A 6,367-nucleotide genomic window follows, 5' to 3' on the forward strand; every position below is an offset into this window, starting at 1 on the left:
CAGTCGCTCTACATGCTAGCTGTCCTGACTGGCCTCTTGAGAACCGATGAAGGAAACATGTCTACACTTTGGGGGGTTTATACAGCAGTAGGCAGAATCTAGTCTGTCATTTACTGAGATCTTCTTTTTGGGGTTTTATTTTTTATTTTGGGGTGGGTGGTTTTTGAGGTGAGAATTAGCCACTAAATGTGTTAGCTACTTTACACTGCTAACTGTCAATCAAACCAAGCCAGCATTCTGGTTGGTCTTCTCGTTTTTGGAAAATGATGATTTTTGCTGTACATAGTTAATTGCTACAAGCATCTTGTACCCTAAGCACTGTTATACCACCTTTACTTACTCATGCCTATATTGAAATATCTTCGATCACAGATTCTACAAAGGGCTACAATGCCAAATGTTAACTGGAATTAGCAAAGCAGGGCACGTGAAAGCTACCGCTGGGCCCGTCTTTGTACGACATAGCCGTATACCATACCAGGAACTGGCCTAGATAAAGGATGCTATATATCAAACGGGATACTTTTCAAACGATGGGACATAACCTCACCTTAAATAAAACAATTCCATGAATTGTTCCTTCCTCTTCTCCTCAGTCTACAACAAGCTCACAAAAGCTGCTTCATACCTCCACAGATATCTGCCCTTTCGTTTGCGACTGGGAAGTGGATTTTCTAGAATGTCTTTTGAGGGCCCTGGCTGTTGTTGTAGTAATATGCACCTCTGGCAACGCCGGGTCCCTCCTGTTTTGATGTTGTATGCTGCGCCGCCCTCTAGTGGCTGCATCCTGTAAATACCAGGTCTATACAGTACATATTATGTTTCGCAGCTGTACATAGGGCTACATAGATATTACTAAAAGCTAAACGATTTTCAGAAATATATATGCAAATATGATATTGACCCCTCCTTGTTTAATGATTCATTATCACTCTCTGTTTGGAGACACTATGCTCTTTTGACTTTGTACCGTGTTCTTGGCATGAATGAGGGCGGTGGGGGGGGGGGGGGGGGGGTGCGTTTGACACAGTCATCAGCAACAGGAACATCTGGTTTATTTAGCGTTAGGACGGTGGTCATTTGGCTACATTTCCTGGTTTTGTTTTTTTCTTTTTGAGAAAGAGGAGGTTGCTGAATGTACAGTGCTGCTCTCTAATGTAAGCCATATAGATCACCAAGCTAGTCTCTAAACCACGTACAGTACCACAGATGAAGGGTTCTGATGATGATGATGATGATGATGATTATGATGATTCCAGAGCTTTGGATCTGCTGTTTATATAATGTAATATACTCATAGCCTGTATATTCCTGGCTGTTTGGATGATTCTGTTGAAGCATGTATACTGTAGGAAGTCATATGCCTTCTCTCTCTCTCTAGCTTGAAGCATCAAGCAATCATCTAATGGCTCTCGACCTCAATGTCCCCGGAACAGCATAATGCTTAGGCTTTGAGGCCAGTAATGTTCTATGATTGGCAGCGTTTTGGGATAACGATAAAGAATGATACGTGGGCTTTGCCGCGGCTTTGTCATAGCGACACGTTGTCGGCGTCGCCCAGCGCGCGTGTAACGGAGGTACCGCATGTCTATCCACAGTCACGAGGGACTTGTATAGTGAAGTGACTGTGGACGTTAAGCGATACTGCAAGTAAACTCACTCCCCAGAGGCATCCAGACCCAGTGCTTAGAAGTGAATTCACCTCTTGGTACAGTGGTCTGTGATGCCGCCCGCGGCGCGGGAGACCGGGGTTCAACTCCCACTCAGGGCGATCCCTTAACAGGGGTCGAATCGAAACACAATGCAGAGCGAGATCACACCGGCTACATGCGCTTACATTTCTGGCCAGCTGCACAATAGGCCTTCGACGCTAGAGGTGCTACCCTCGGCCAAGCATCAGCACCACTTTGACGTCGTATAGTTGAGTATAAAGTCGGCACAAGCATCTTAAGTGACATCGTCGTTGCGTGTGTCGGTCTGATGCCACAGAGACAGGAACTGGGAACCTCCCCACAGGAACTGTTCTGCTGGAGATGTTGCCCTGTAGCCAAGGAACATAACACATCTCTTCTGGGAGGAGCATTCTGCTGGAGATGTTGCCTTGTAGCCAAGGAACAGAACACATCTCTTATAGGAGGAACATTCTGCTGGAGATGTTGCCTTGTAGCCAAGGAACAGAACACATCTCTTATAGGAGGAACATTCTGCTGGAGATGTTGCCTTGTAGCCAAGGAACAGAACACATCTCTTCTGGGAGGAGCATTCTTGGCAAAGACGAGGAGGACGAACACTTCGGAGCTCCTGCGTACATTCTGCTTCGACTCCGCCCTCTTCGGCGAGTCACGGTACCAGACGATTAGCTGAATCCCGTGTCTGTCCTAGGCTGTGGCGTCGTCACAGGCCACAGAGCGAAGCCATTATGTGGTCTCTCGCCCCAGAGTCACAGGACGACCGAGAGAGAACGCATATTTTTTGTTGCCGAGCTGAACATGATGTTCCTCCCAAGCGCTTCACTGTTGCTGCATCACCCCGGAGTGTGTGCTCCACACCAGAGTTCCGCCTACCAGGCCTCTCTAAGGCCCCTCTCAGTCACAATTGATATATATATATATTCCAACTTTTGCTATCAAAGTTTGATATTCTGCAAGCTGACAATTTAGAGAGTTTAATCAAATGATTGTCCGATATCGCTCTGCATAGCACAGTTAAATACTACATTCGTTTGAGGATGGTTCCGAAAGCACCGTATAATTTGGATTTTTATTTTTTATATTATCCTATAAATCGGAGGAATTATTGTCAATTCCACATGTCCTGTAAAAATAAATAAAACATTTATTTTAAGGAGTTGCTAGGCAACAGTTTGTCTATACAGCACCACTATTGTTGTACAGTATGTCAGGTGGTGAAGGGGGTGTGTGATGTGCTTGGTTATTGAAATATGGACTTTTTGGAGTTTTGGAAGGTGGCCATGTTGATTTAGTGAATGCATACCCTGTGTATGTAGATCTGGGTTTGATTTAGTTTCTCTTCTTGTTTTCCAGTGTTGATTGGGTTGTTGTACAGAGGGAGCATCATGTGCCACAGGGAGCCTTTACTTCCCTCTACAGACAAACAGGGTAAATGGAGGACTTGATCTTGGGGAGGCACAGATTCTGGTGGAACAGAGCGGGAGATATGTTTTAAGGATGCATTGTCGTGGCCTGGTGGTTCAGAGAGAGACCACCCCTCACCTGGAGGGGGGCCTGGTGATTCAGAGAGAGACCGCCCCTCACCTGGAGGGGGGCCTGGTGGTTCAGAGAGCGACCGCTCCTCACCTGGAGGGGGGCCTGGTGATTCAGAGAGAGACCGCCCCTCACCTGGAGGGGGGCCTGGTGGTTCAGAGAGAGACCACCCCTCACCTGGAGGGGGGCTGGTGTTTCAGACAGAGACCGCCCCTCACCTGGAGGGGGGCCGGGTGGTTCAGAGAGAGACCGCTCCTCACCTGGAGGGGGGCCTGGTGGTTCAGAGAGAGACCGCCCCTCACCTGGAGGGGGGCCTGGTGGTTCAGAGAGCGACCGCTCCTCACCTGGAGGGGGGCCTGGTGGTTCAGAGAGAGACCACCCCTCACCTGGAGGGGGGCCTGGTGATTCAGAGAGAGACCGCTCCTCACCTGGAGGGGGGCTGGTGGTTCAGAGAGAGACCGCCCCTCACCTGGAGGGGGGCCGGGTGGTTCAGAGAGCGACCGCTCCTCACCTGGAGGGGGGCCTGGTGGTTCAGAGAGAGACCACCCCTCACCTGGAGGGGGGCCTGGTGGTTCAGAGAGAGACCGCCCCTCACCTGGAGGGGGGCCTGGTGGTTCAGAGAGAGACCGCCCCTCACCTGGAGGGGGGCCTGGTGGTTCAGAGAGAGACCGCCCCTCACCTGGAGGGCCTGGTGGTTCAGAGAGACGTCCCTCACCTGGAGGGGGGCTGGTGGTTCAGAGAGACGTCCCTCACCTGGAGGGGGGCTGGTGGTTCAGAGAGACGTCCCTCACCTGGAGGGGGGCCTGGTGGTTCAGAGAGACGTCCCTCACCTGGAGGGGGGCCTGGTGGTTCAGAGAGACGTCCCTCACCTGGAGGGGGGCCTGGTGGTTCAGAGAGACGTCCCTCACCTGGAGGGGGGCCTGGTGGTTCAGAGAGACGTCCCTCACCTGGAGGGGGGCCTGGTGGTTCAGAGAGACGTCCCTCACCTGGAGGGGGGCCTGGTGGTTCAGAGAGACGTCCCTCACCTGGAGGGGGGCCTGGTGGTTCAGAGAGACGTCCCTCACCTGGAGGGCCCCCACGCCGGCCGGCGTGTCCCAGAGCGAGACACTGACAAAGACCCCTGCTTCAGGGGCAGCGCAGACGGCTGACCCGAGGTTCTGACTCCCTCTGGAGAAGCGCCCGCTGCGTGTCTCAGAGGGGAACGTCACGGAACAAAATGTCTAATTACACTGTGGAAAACGGTGTTAGGAGTCAAATCAAACAACGTTTTAACTTTGAACTTAGGGTCACAGGAAATACCTGCTTAGCATAAGGAAGAAGTCTCTCTGGTTCTTTTGGGCACCTTTATAGAAATGTGTTGCCTGCAGTTTAATTTCACTGCAAAATAAACCTTTATTTTAAAATATATATAACCAGATTGTCTTGACATACGTTGAATGCATCATTTAGTTGTGTGTTCTAAGACGCGCCCCTCTCCTCCACCACACAGACAGGATCCTTAAACTCTCCCTTTTTTTTGTTTGACAACAGTTAGCTGCTTAGAACTCCGCGTTGTTTGTTCTAAAACTCCAGACTGGAACGTGAAAAACCACGAGGCAACGGAACGCCCATTATTACAACCGACATGGGCTTCACTTTTATTCTGTTTCTCTTCTGTACTTTTATTTTATTTTATTTTTTTAATATTCTTTTATTTTATTTTTTTTAAACAATATACACAGTAACAATGCCTACAATATATGACTCATGGTACACTATCACCAGCAAGCTTTACAGTTTTAGTAGAACAGTTTTGAAGTGTTCTTGTATAACGGTTGTACAAACAAACGAGAAAAAACAACAAAAAATACTTTGACCATTACAAATCCTGTCTATAGAAATGTGTTGTTATATCATTCGCAGAGGAAAAAACTGTTGCCAATTTCCAATTTGGCAACTTTCATGTCATTGTCCCCCCTATCCACCCTCCCCACCCCCAACCCCCCCCCCCCAAATGGGACAGGGATTGTAATGGAATCAACTCATGTAGTTCTTAAAAAAAACAGACACACATACACACACACATACACACACACACACACACACACACACACACAAAAGGAGTGTCCACAATGGATGTACACAATATACCTACCTAAAAAAAAGAATACCTACCTCTACCTAGCTACAGATTTTGCTTTAGCATTAAGCAGTTGCCTCTGTTTTTACTTTTTGTAATATTTGTATTCATGTTGGTATTTATTGCTGTCTAATGAATCATACTTCAAATGATTACCTCAAAGATATCTCATGCAGATTGGGAGAGTCTAGCTAATGAAGTCATTCATAGTTTGTTTTTGTACAGTGTTTTTTTTTCCCCTCCGATTAAGCATTGCCTTTTTTAACGCACAAAACACCACAATATTTTGTTTTTCTTTTTATAGTGCCTGCACTCTGACCAATGGCTGGCTGGGATGAGGCTGCATTCCACTCCAAAAGTCACATCCTTCTCTTCAGTCATTTTCCCTTTGTTCAATCTTGAGGATATCAAGTTGCAATCGGGGATGGGATGGGATGGGGGGAGGGTGATTTCGGTGGCCAGGTTACGTTTTTGTCGATTTACCTATCTCGAGTTTCCCCCCCTCACCCCTCTCGGCTCGTCCCAAGGAAAGTGACGGTTGCGATTGGAGGGGGGAGGGGGGAAAGCTTGGGGTGAGTGAATCACACCGGTCATGCGCCGCCAGGTGGAACGCCTGATTGTGTTCAAACATCCATCTTGGCAAGTAAACATTCAGAGTGATTTGTGAAGGATTGAGCTGCCGGCTCTGGTGACCTTCTTGCCATAATCGCCCGTATCTACCTTGTAAAAGCTCCAAACAGCTAATTGAAGAGACACTAACGTTCTATGGAGTGGATGCAGCTCAATTATTATAATTTAATAACTTTTTTTCCCTCCTTTTTTTTCTTTGTTTTGCGGACGGCAGTCGGGGAGAAGAGGTGACGCGCGTGCGCCCCTCTCGGTACGGTCAGCGTGGTCTTTAAGCTCTTAGTACCACCCTGCCTCTGTCCCCTTCCCCTCCCTCCACCCCCCCACACCCTCATCGCACCATTCCCTAATCCATCTGTAGATGTTTTCAGGAGAGGTAGGAGTACGGAGAGGACAA

Source organism: Notolepis coatsorum (genome assembly GCF_963971535.1).
Source record: "Notolepis coatsorum genome assembly, chromosome: 6".
Classification (NCBI taxonomy): Eukaryota; Metazoa; Chordata; class Actinopteri; order Aulopiformes; family Paralepididae; genus Notolepis; species Notolepis coatsorum.